The sequence below is a fragment of the Halichoerus grypus genome, chromosome 6, assembly GCF_964656455.1.
Source record: "Halichoerus grypus chromosome 6, mHalGry1.hap1.1, whole genome shotgun sequence".
NCBI classification, from domain to species: Eukaryota; Metazoa; Chordata; class Mammalia; order Carnivora; family Phocidae; genus Halichoerus; species Halichoerus grypus.
The window spans coordinates 84,201,333-84,213,380 of NC_135717.1; positions in this window are offsets into that span (position 1 = coordinate 84,201,333).

Consider the following 12,048-nt stretch of genomic DNA (forward strand, 5'->3'; position numbering starts at 1 on the left):
AAAAGATTTCTCCAACAGATGTAAAAGTTTTAAATATTTATTACTTGAATTGAAAATGAAGTTTCTGGAGAGAAAATGTTTTGATGTTCTGCTTTGAGGGCAATTTAAAAAGTACTCTTGTAAGTTATGAATAAAATCTTAGAAAACTGAAATTCATTGAATTAATATTTATTGAAGGCCTACTATGAGAAAGCATAAGGCTGAGCTTATGAGGCACATTGTAGTTCTTCAAAGAATTCATAATTTTGTTTGAAGTTTTAAAGCTAGACAAAATACTTACATGACAATATAAAAGAATTAAATATCAATGGAAGACAAATCTAAAAATTACAGAACCAGGGGCACCTGGGTGACTGACTTGGTTGGGTGTCCAGCTCTTGGTCGGCTCTGGTGGTGATCTCAGGGTCATGGGATTTGGCCCCGTATTGGGCTTGGCATTCAGCATGGAGCCTGCTTGTCCCTCTCCCTCTGCTCCTCCCCACACTCTCTCTCTCAGATAATCTTTTAAAAAATAAAAAATAAAAATAAAAATTACGGAATCATACTTCAGAGTTGAGGAACTTTAGTGTATATATAGCCCTATGCTTCTCAAAATGACATATGCTTATTTGGAGATACACTTAAATATGAGTGCATGACCGTATATCAGATCAAAACTGCAGGATAAATATGTCGTGCTATCCTAGAACATAAAAGCTTTCCAGACATTAGGGGGAAACAGCAATTTTGGTTTTTTATTTTATTTATTTATTTATTTTTACAGGCCCCACTCAGGAAAGAATGCCCCAAATACCCCTTGCATTTTTAAAGCAAATGACAAAGACCTAGTTTACCAGCTTTACTTTTTTAAATCTAAGCTTAACGTTACATATTTAAACAATTGTCAAAACTTACTAAGTTGCCAGCAGTCATAAACAACTAGAAAAACATTCTCAATTTACATTAAATGAGAAATGTATTACCATTAATGCATTAATATCTCTCACTACTAAATACTGAAAAAAATTTTTTTTGTGAAAGATTCATCCTGGCAATGTCTACTTCACAGTGTATGGGGCGCCTGGGTGGCTCAGTCGTTGGGTGTCTGCCTTCGGCTCAGGTCATGATCCCAGGGTCCTGGGATCGAGCCCCACAGCGGGCTCCTTGCTCAGTGGGGAGCCTGCTTCTCCCTCCCCCACTTCATGTGTTCCCTCTCTCGCCTCTCTCTCTCTGTCAAATAAATAAATAAAATCTTTAAAAAAAAAAAACAAACTTCACAGTGTATGAAAGAATCCTGGCCACCTTGGATTACGTTTAATAAAAAAAGCAAACATTTAAAGTAGAATATAATATGCACATTCATTTTCCTTACATTATATGGCTTTTCCCCAATATCCTCTCCCACCCTCATGTAAAAAGTAAGAGTTCTCAAAACATGGAAGATTTCAAAGATGATTCTCCCTTGTAGGTAGAGTAAGCCCACATCTGGAAGGCTCACAAGTGTGATTGCTAATATAGCATCATGTAAATGTTAAGAATAAAACAGATTCCAGGGAAATTTCAGCCTAATGTGGGTTGTTTGGGATTATATCCTCAGATCATCAGCATTTATTACCTTTTTTTTTTAAAGATTTTATTCATTTATTTGAAAGAGGGAAAGAGATGCATGCAAGCACATGGAAGGAGAGGGAGAAGCAGACTCCCCGCTGAGCAGGGAGCCTGACTTGGGGCTCGATCCCAGGATCCCAAGACCATGACCTGAGCCAAAGGCAGACGCTTAACCGACTGAGCCACCCAGGTGGCCCATTTTACTCTTTTATAGGGGGAAATATGAATAACAATGGTTCTCTAATTCTCCATAGAAAGCATGAATCCTAAAGCATCCCAAGCAGTTGTCTACTAACCTCTTGTATAATTCCAATAACAGGACATACATCACCCACTTCCATGAGCTCAGGTGGCTACTGTGTGTGAATGTGAAAGCATGGTATTTGGAATATGCGGAATATGCCTGCTAAAAACTTAACCATCCTCTCTCCAGGTAACAGAAGCCCCATGAGCAAAGGCAGGGACTGTGTGGATGTGTTTTAGCAACAATGAGTAGTTTAGTTTGGTTTGAGTGATGGCTCATAACAAAACAATGACGACAGATAAAATTGAGATGGTATTCATATTTCGTGTAAGCTTTTTTTAAAATTTATTATTTAGGGCGCCTGGGTGGCTCAGTTGGTTAAGCGACTGCCTTCGGCTCAGGTCATGATCCTGGAGTCCCTGGATCGAGTCCCGCATCGGGCTCCCTGCTCTGCAGGGAGTCTGCTCCTCCCTCTGACCCTCCCCCCTCTCATGTGCTCTCTCATTCTCTCTCTCTCAAATAAATAAATAAAATCTTTAAAAAAAAATAAAATAGGGCGCCTGGGTGGCTCAGTTGGTTAAGCAACTGCCTTCAGCTCAGGTCATGATCCTGGAGTCCCTGGATCGAGTCCCACATCGGGCTCCCTGCTCGGCAGGGAGTCTGCTTCTCCCTCTGACCCTCCCCCCTCTCATGTGCTCTCTCTCATTCTCTCTCTCTCAAATAAATAAATAAAATCTTAAAAAAAAATAAAATAAAATAAAAAATAAAAAATAAAAAAAAATAAAATAAAATTTATTATTTATTTGTGAGAGAGGGAGAGAGAGTGTGCCATCGTGCACAAGTGCGCGAGCACGAGCATGGGGGGAGGGGCAGAGGGAGAGGGAGACGCGGGACTCCCCGTTGAGCAAGGAGCCCGAAATGGGCTCGATCCTTGGATCCTGGGATCATGACCCCAATCGAAGAAAGACACTTAACTTACTGAACCACCCAGGCACCCCTCATGTAAGTTTCTTAAGGCAAGCTTTCGAACAAAGTAGAGAGTTCTATACCTTGCACAACGACTATAAATAAAAAGCTATTGAAGAGGCATGATTTGTTCAGCATAAGAAAATAATTTTTTTTTCCCCCAGAGGCTGTATTCCCTGCTTCCCTTTCTTTTAAAAGAAGGAAAATTACATCTCTTATAATTACAATAGCATTTTTTTTTCCTGGGCATTTGGAGTTGGTGCAGTTAAAAAGACTATTTTTTTGAGGTTTCATTTTGCTATTTTTAAAACTTATTTTCCTTACTAATTACCCTCTCCCCTCACTAACTTCCCTTGAAAAACCACAGGACAACCTGGTTAGTTTATTTTTAACAAAAACAACATGACTTGGAAATTATGCCTCCGGTGGCTGAGTGAAGTTTTGGACATCTGGACTTCACCACTGGTGATCTTCATCATGGGAAGCCCGAGGTGAGGTTTCATTCTGGCCAGCGTGTGAGGCCAAAAGGCCCCCTGGGAATCCTCCAGGGCACACATTCCTGGGTCTGTGAGCCAAGATGCTCAGATAATGACTCCCCAGGCCACTATTTTTGGGCACCAGGTAGATTGTTCAATATGATACTTTCTTGTTTTTGAAAAAGCCCAAAAAGGGATCCGTGTGGGTGAAGTGTGGTTTTTGGAGTGCTTTAACTTCTGCATTTCCTGATTTTTGTTTTTCTCAGTTGGCTGCCAGACACATTACTGAATTTCTCTGGGGTATGAACAAGTTGAGGGACAGACCTTTAAGCATATACAGGAATTACTCATCCACCTTCCGCTGTGCAGCTGCCCAGGTCTCAGTGAGGTTGAGAGAACAAACAAGTATTCATCAAAAGCCTAGGGCTGGGCACAGGGCTGAAGAAAGTTATTTTCAATGGGAAAAGTCACGGAAGAAGCTTCATTGATCATGCACATGATGAAAAATAGTACAGAGTAGTGGGAAAAGTTGGGTTTTGAAATTAAGCACATTGAGTTGAATCGTCTCTGCCACTTCCTAGCAGAGTGTCTGCATGTGTCTGTTTCAGTTTCCCCACATGTAAAATGTGGAAAAAAAAAAAAGTAATAACAGTTAATCTTTAGTGTGCACATACTTTATGCAAGCTTCTGTGCCAAGCATGTTGCATATATTAAGTGTAAGAGGTGGGGACTATTACCCCAATTTTCAGCCATGAACACTGAAGCTCAGATATGAAACAACTATCCTGCAGGATTGTTAAAGATAATGTAAGCAAGGGACGCCACACGATGCCTAGTGCATGGCAGATATTCTATAAAGAACTGGTTTTATAAAATATCTTATGGAACTGATAAATTTAGAAGGTCAGATATTTTAAAAATATCAGCTGGGATCATCAGCACGTTATGGGAGCACATGGTTTTCTGATTAGTAATAAAATGTGAGTGAGGAGTTTTGAGGTTCTCACACTTCAGTGACAGTGAGTGTATAAAATTGCAGATTCTGGTGTTTAATCCCTAAAGAGTTTATTCAGTAAGTCTGGAATGCAGCCCAGGTTCTCTGACTTTCTGACAAGCGGCCATTCATTCCAAAGCAGGTGGTCTGGTTGGAACCTAACTTTCAAAAATATTGGCCTAGTTGAACTCAAATCTCTCCCAGCTCTAAAATTCTGTGTTTGTATGACTTCGCTCTACAATTTTGTGTTTATATGACTTCACATAGTTTTGAAAAATTGGAGAGTGTTTGCTTCATTGCTTTTTAGCCAATTGAAATGCCAGGGAAAATTAGAGATGCTCCAAATAACATGGAGATCTTTTCTCTTTTTGTGGGAAGGTACATTCCAAAGACCAAATTCCATGTTACTTGTTTGCTCAGTGATGTAAGGAATGATGATTCCCATCTTGACAAAACTGCTCTGAAGTGGATAAGGGACAGTTCCTAAAGAAAGCATAGCATATTAGAAACAATATGTTACCTGTGGAATTGCCATTCTCCTCTATTTCTCTCTAAATAATCCTGAACAGTTGAAATCAAATCACCCTCTGCTCTAAGGAAGTCCTGGCACCATATTGGCAAATTCTTCCTCTGTTTTTGTAGAGTCTGTGCTGATTATTGCCTTTCTTCTCAATAATTGTTCTGTCACTGATAATTAAATCACACCCTCTTGGTTTTATTATAGTCAGTATTCCTGATGAGATTTGAGAAACAGCTACTTGATATCAGCAGCTCCAAATTGTGTGTAGCCTGGTTTTCTCTTCCCCCACAACCCTCACATCTTCCCTCCTCCTCTATTCACCCATACATTGGCCAAAAGTACCAACAAAGATCTCTTCCCTTTACCAGAGAGAGACTGGAAGAGCCAAACTATATCAGTAATAGTAGAAAAAAAACCACCACTAACTCATCCAGTGCACTCAGCATTTTGGTTAATTCATTCAGCATGGTCCTGTCTCCCACACATCTTGGTTACTTTAGACCTCCGTCCACAGGTTCCATAGACGAGGTATGGCTACAGCATATGAAGAAGTCAAAGTTCTCCCTGTTGAGAAAGTTATCTTGGATATGCTCTGTAACTAGTTGTTTATGCCCCAAAGAAATAACCTTTTTTTTAAAGATTTTATTTATTTATTTATTTGAGAGAGAGAGAGAGGGAGAGTGCCTGCATGCAAGCAGGTGGAGGAGCAGAGGGGAGGGAGAGGGACAAGCTGACTGTGCTGACCTCGGAATCTGACATGGGGCTTGAACTCAGGACCCTAAGATCATGACCTGGGCCAAAACCAAGAGTTGGACACTTAACCAACTGAGCCACCCAGGCACCCCTTCATACAGATCATTTTAACAAGCATGGTTATGGCAGACACAAAAGGTCACAGAGCATATGATTCCATTTATATTAAGTATCCAGAATAAGTGAATTCTGAGAGGCAGAAAGCAGATTGGTGGTTTCCCAGGGACTGGAAGGAGGAGGAATAGGGAATAACTGCATAATGGATATGGAGTTTTCTTTTGGGGTGATAGTTTTGGAAGTAGGGGGGCACCTGGTTGGCTCAGTCAGAAGAACATGAGAGTCTTGATCTTGGGGTTGTGAGTTGGAGTCCCATGTGGGGTGTAGAGATTACTTAAATGAGTATACTTAAAAAAAATTTTTGTAAGTAGATATGTACAATGTACGGACTGAATGTCGCTGAATTGTACTCTTCAAGATAGTTTTATGTTAAGTGAATTTCAAATTCTTGATTCAGACTTCAGGGACCAAACAGCCAGAAAAAGGAGGAGAGTGATGACAGGTCTATTCTCTCTTCATGGATGATGTTAGCAATGAGTATGTATAAGCAGAGGAGGAAGTCTGGAAGTGAAGAAAGCAAAGGTGATTAACACCCTGGGACAGAGAAGAGGAGTAGTAATGGGAATGGGAAGGAAGAACTCAGATATAAATGGCAAGTTCACCAACACTTAGGGAGTAGGTGCTAATGGGAACTGAAGGCTGTGGGCACGGCTGTACAAAATTAAGGACCTCTTTATTTCTGAACAGGAGGAAACACAATATGTAGTATAAATTAAAGCATTGCTTTATCTCTAATCAAAAATTAAACCTGAAAAGAAACAAAATGTATGCCATTGCAGGAAACAAAAGGTGTTATTCAAAGCAGAAAGAAACAAGTTGAGTAACAAGTGACTCTACTCTCATTGAGGGAAGGCACCGTGTCTTACTTGACTTTGTAGTCCCAGCAAGGTGCCAGGCATAGATAGTCAAAAGTTGCTGCTGATCTCTCAGCTCCTCTTCTATTTAAGATTTTTTATTTATTTATTTGACACAGAGAGACACAGCGAGAGAGGGAACCACAAGCAGGGGAAGTGGGAGAGGGAGAAGCAGGCTTCCCGCTGAGCGAGGAGCCCGATGCGGGGCTCGATCCCAGGAACCCGGGATCATGACCTGAGCCGAAGGCAGACGCTTAACGACTGAGCCACCCAGGCGCCCCTGTCAACTCTTTTTCTAACTATCTAATCCACTTAATCTAAACAATGGTCCTAAGTGTTTGATATCATTGAGTTCTCCTGAGGCACGGAAAGGTTAGGATCATAATGGCGGAGTTAGGATTTGCATCCAGGTGGTTTAGCTCCAGAGTTTGTGCTCTGAAACACTTGCTATATTTCCCGAAGGAATCAAAGACACAATAATTAAAAGATTGACTAGTCAGCAAACATATGGATTCTCTTTATCCTTCTGAGGAGAGGAAAAAGTACAAACCTCTTTGGCATTTCCAATGTTCTTCTGGCCAGATTCGTAGCTCTCAACCACTTGGTGTCTGCCAAAAATTCCCCAGTAACCTAGTTCTTGGGTAGTCTATGGCAGCGTGGGAAGGCAAGCACAAGGGCTTTCAGCCTTAAATTTGAATATGGGAGCACACATCACATCCCTCACCAGGCAAAAGTGTTGGGCACCCTGAGATAAACAAGGAAACAAGTAGGATTGTACCATCTCTAGTTCTAGTCTCAAATACAATCTTCAGTCTCTCCTGTAAAATTACTGACCTCTAGCAAAAACAGTTCTATACCTATCTTTGGCAGTGGTGATGTCTGAAGGTAGCCTTTGAGGATATGCTAATCGTGTGTAAAAAAATTGCTGTTTTTCCACCAGGAACAGACTAATAGTAAATTTGATTATCTTTTATTTATTTATTTATTTTTTGACAGAGAGACACAGCGAGAGAGGGAACAACAAACAGTGGGGAGTGGGGGAGGGAGAAGCAGGCTCCCCGCCGAGCAGGGAACCCCGATGCGGGGCTCGATCTTAGGACCCCAGGATCATGACCTGAGCCGAAGGGAGATGCTTAACGTCTGAGCCACCCAGGCGCCACTATTTTTTTTAAATTTTTTAAAAAAATATTTGAGATGGGGCGCCTGGGTGGCTCAGTCGTTAAGCATCTGCCTTCGGCTCAGTTCATGATCCCGGGTTCCTGGGATCGAGCCCTGCATCGGGGCTCCCTGCTCCGCGGGGAGCCTGCTTCTCCCACTCCCCCTGCTTGTGTTCCCTCTCTCGCTGTGTCTCCCTCTGTCAAATAAGTAAAAATAAAATCTTTTAAAAAAATATTTTATTTGAGAGAGAGAGAGCAATCAGAGGGAGGGGAAGGGACAAGCTGACTCCGCACTGAACACGGAGCATGACCCAGGGCTCAATCTCACGACCCTAGGATCCTGACCTGAGCTGAAATCAAGAGATGGATGCTTAACTGACTGAACCACCCAGTTTACCGTATTTTTAATTCCAATTTTTAAAAAGTCTAGGCTCTCTTACAAACCTTTCGCAACTCATTTATGACCCTTAAAAAACACCTTTGTCTTCAAATCTTCCTTTTGCAGTGGAACCAACATTAACCTAAGTTTTAGCATGCGTGAGTTTGGCCGTGGTTCCACTGCGCTAAATTTTATGAAGTCGGTGGCACCTCTCCACTGCTCAAAACCTTGTTCTCTGTCAGGAAAAATGGGAGCAATAATCCCTTTAACTGCCCACCTCATGGGGTTGCTCTTAGAATGAAATACGAGATTCATAATAAACAACCTGATAAAAAAAATTTTGAAAGTTAAATTTAATCTGGGCTAGTTGGAAAAGGAGGTGGCCTCATGCAAATCGCCATCCACAACAAGGACCGGAAAGTTGAGCTCAGGGCCCCAAGAGCTAGGGCAGCTACCGAAGGCTGGGCAGGCTGAACAGGTTTCTGGCCGGATGAACCAATCACACCTTCAACCAAGTTGTGCCAAAAAGGTTTGACTCTCTCCAACCAGTCGCCTCGGACCCTTCTGCGGAACATTGGAAGATGAAGCTTCCTGGCCGAGATGACAAAACAGCTGTGGTTGTAGAGACAGTAACAGAGGACGTTGCGTGTGCCCAAGGTGCCAAACTGTATCTGTGTGCATGGCCACGCCCAGAGACGCATCCTCAAGGGCAGAGATGAGATCCTCGCCTTAGACCAGCTGGCCCTGGACTCCCCCCAAGGGCTGTGGCGCCAGCCCGACCTGCGCTCCCGTCCTCTAAAGGGCTGAGAGATGTACAGGCATTTGGGCAAGGTCTCGTGAAGCGGGCACGGCCACACCAGACCCCTAAGCACATTCTAAGGGACGCGTGTGCCAGAGGTGGAGGGGCCTGTGGGGGGCTACAAAAACTAACCCGAGATCCTGCTCTCTTATTAAAGATTTTGGATGGTGGGGAAAAAAATTTAAATTAGAGACAAACTAGTATTGGTGATATTTACACTCTTTGCAGGTTTGCACACCTGTCTGCTCAGTGGCTAATCAGCAAGGGTTATCTCATTCTGTTGCAAGGGAAGGAAGAGTAAACCTACTCAAGAACAGTTAGGGAGAAACCAATCCATTTAAGTAGAAAAAAAATCTTACTGTTATATTAAATATATAATATTACAGGTGCTGACCCTTTGGAATACATGATCTTGTTCATTCTCAGAACAACTCCGAAGGTAGATGTACTCCCATAAATTTACAGGTGAGCAGCTATTCACTTAGGAACACACAACTAGTGAGTGCTACATCAGGACTGGCCCTGAAAGAAACATGAATTCCTTTATGTTGAAATGAACAGGATGATGTAAATATATATTTTATTATACCTAGAACCATGTTGATTTGAGTGTAGGTGCCCCATGCATAGATGCATATATTTTTTAGCTGCTATGTGACAAGAAAAATTATTCCTGCCCTGTGTCATTAGAATATACTGTGATTCTTATGAACTGTACTTACACATATAGTTTATAATTTATGAATTATTGTACATTACCACTTATTACAATGTGCCTGATCTTCCCCAGTTTTTGTGAAATAATGGCAACATAAGAGCATAGTTTAACATTACCGAGTTATAGGGGCGCCTGGGTGGCTCAGTCGTTAAGCGTCTGCCTACGGCTCAGGTCATGGTCCCAAGGTCCTGGGATCGAGCCCCGCATCGGGCTCCCTGCTCCGCGGGAGGCCTGCTTCTCCCTCTCCCACTCCCCCTGCTTGTGTTCTCTCTCTCGCCGTGTCTCTCTCTGTCAAATAAATAAATAAAATCTTAAAAAAAAAATTACCAAGTTATAGATTACCTTCCAGCAAAGTGGTTTCTCTGAATAACCAGTTGAGGAGTTGTCATTCATGATTTTATATGAACATTTTCGAAGTAATTTTTGTTTTCAACACCTATTGACTTTGAGGTTAACATTACACATTTTCATAAGCTTATTATATTAGTAATACTTTGTTGGGACACCTGGCTGGCTCAGTCAGTGGAGCATGTGACTCTCAATCTCAGGGTTGTGAGTTTGAGCCCCACGTTGGGTGTAGATATTACTTAAATAAATAAATCTTGGGAAAAAAAACACACAACATTTTTTCCCGTCTTCTGAAAATCGCATCCCTTTTGGGAGATGGATGGATAGGTATATGAATGTAATTTTATACAAATGGAAGAAAACTTTTTCTGGGCAGTCCTCATTATCCTTCATCGTAACTCATGTGTTTGACCCTTAGGGACAGAACAACATATTAGGAAACAATGTATAATGACACAGTTGATACCTCAATGCACATCAATCCCTTAAGTGTCATTCAGGTTATTTTCCATTTAACTGTTAGCTTGCATTTGCTCAAAGTTCATCTGTTCTTTTTCCGGGTTAAGGCAAGAGGCGAATCTCACAAATTTAAGACCATCCTGAATTCAGTCCTCATGGTTCATCATGTAAATTTAATAATGTACCCCACAAAGCTACACATATGGTAGGTAAACTTGCAGAAGCAAGGAAAAGGGAGAGGAAGGAGAAAATTAGCTGAGATAGAGAAAAGACCTGCAGGACCCCGTGGGTTAGGAAAAAACCCAGAACCTTCCTAAAGTGATGGGACAAATTGAAAGAAAGAAAAAAAAAAAACCCTTTATCGGCTATTTAAAAAAAAAAATTGAGGGTTTGAGGTGAAGTGAAGCTCAATTTGTCAACAGGAAGCTATGGGCTCTGCACTTCTATTTATATAAACAGCATTTGCTTTTTCCATCTTAGGTTCTGCCCAGAAGTTGTTGTCTGACCACTGCTTCTGGTTCTGCTTGACTGGTTTTTAGAAAAAAAAAAAGAAAGAAAGAAAGAAAAAAATTGTGGCCACATGTTCCTTTCTCTACCACAGAGAATCTCAATAAGTCACTTTCCCTGATGTTTGGTTAGTGAAAATGCTAAATGATACAGAATTTCAATGTTGATTGGAGTGTTGTATTTTTAACCACCTCCCTGAGTTGACAAAACTATGGGGACAGTCCTGCCTCTCTTCTGCTGTGCTCCTGATGTCTTCCCATTCTACCCTGTAAAGTTCCAGGTCTCTCGGGACCTCTTGGCCACACTTTGCAAATTCCCTTTCCACATCGGATCTGCGAATTCCCATCTTCCAGTGTCCTGGTCCCCTGCCCTGATGCCAACCTGCCATTACTGTCCCATCTGCTAACTCCCCTTCTCTGGTGCTCTTCTGTCTTCTGTTTCTTCTCAGATTTCTTTCTTCACTGGTTTACAGCTGCTTCAGTACCAGAGGAAGGGTAACCTTAAAGGTGGCAAGTTGTTTGCACCTCTGCCTGGGTGGAACATAGTTGCTTTGACACAAACACCCTGAGGCAGAGGAGGGAGGAGCCCGTGGCTAGCAGCATCCACCGCTTGATGTCATCAAAAGCAAGGCCCAGAAGTGGGGAGACCAGCTGGGGTTTGCACCATCTGCCTGTGAGTCAAAAGAATACTTAGAGAAAGTGTGCATGGAACTATATTTAGAGTATAGTGCACACTTGAATTTCCCATTCAGGGAGAAAGGAGAATTTTCATAAGCATGCAGTATGGAAAAAGTTAGGCCCAGAGCAGGATCAGCTCAATTTTGGACGAGAAAACAGGAGTAAACCTCATGGGTGGGCAGATGAAGCTGCTATCTTTCAAAGTACCAGGAGGCATTCAATCTCAAAAATTGCCTAAAGATACCTTCTTTTTTAAGATTTTATTTATTTATTTGAGAGAGAATGAGCAAGAGAGCTTGAGCAGGGGGAGGGGCGGAGAGAAAGGGAGAAGCAGACTCCCCACTGAGCTGGGAACCCAAAGACCTGGGGCTCTGATCCCGGGACTCCAGGATCATGACCTGAGCCAAAGGTGAGCCGAAGGCAGATGCTTAACTGACTGAGCCACCCAAGCGCTCCTGCCTACAGATACTTTCACCAAATCCTTTAGTTCCAA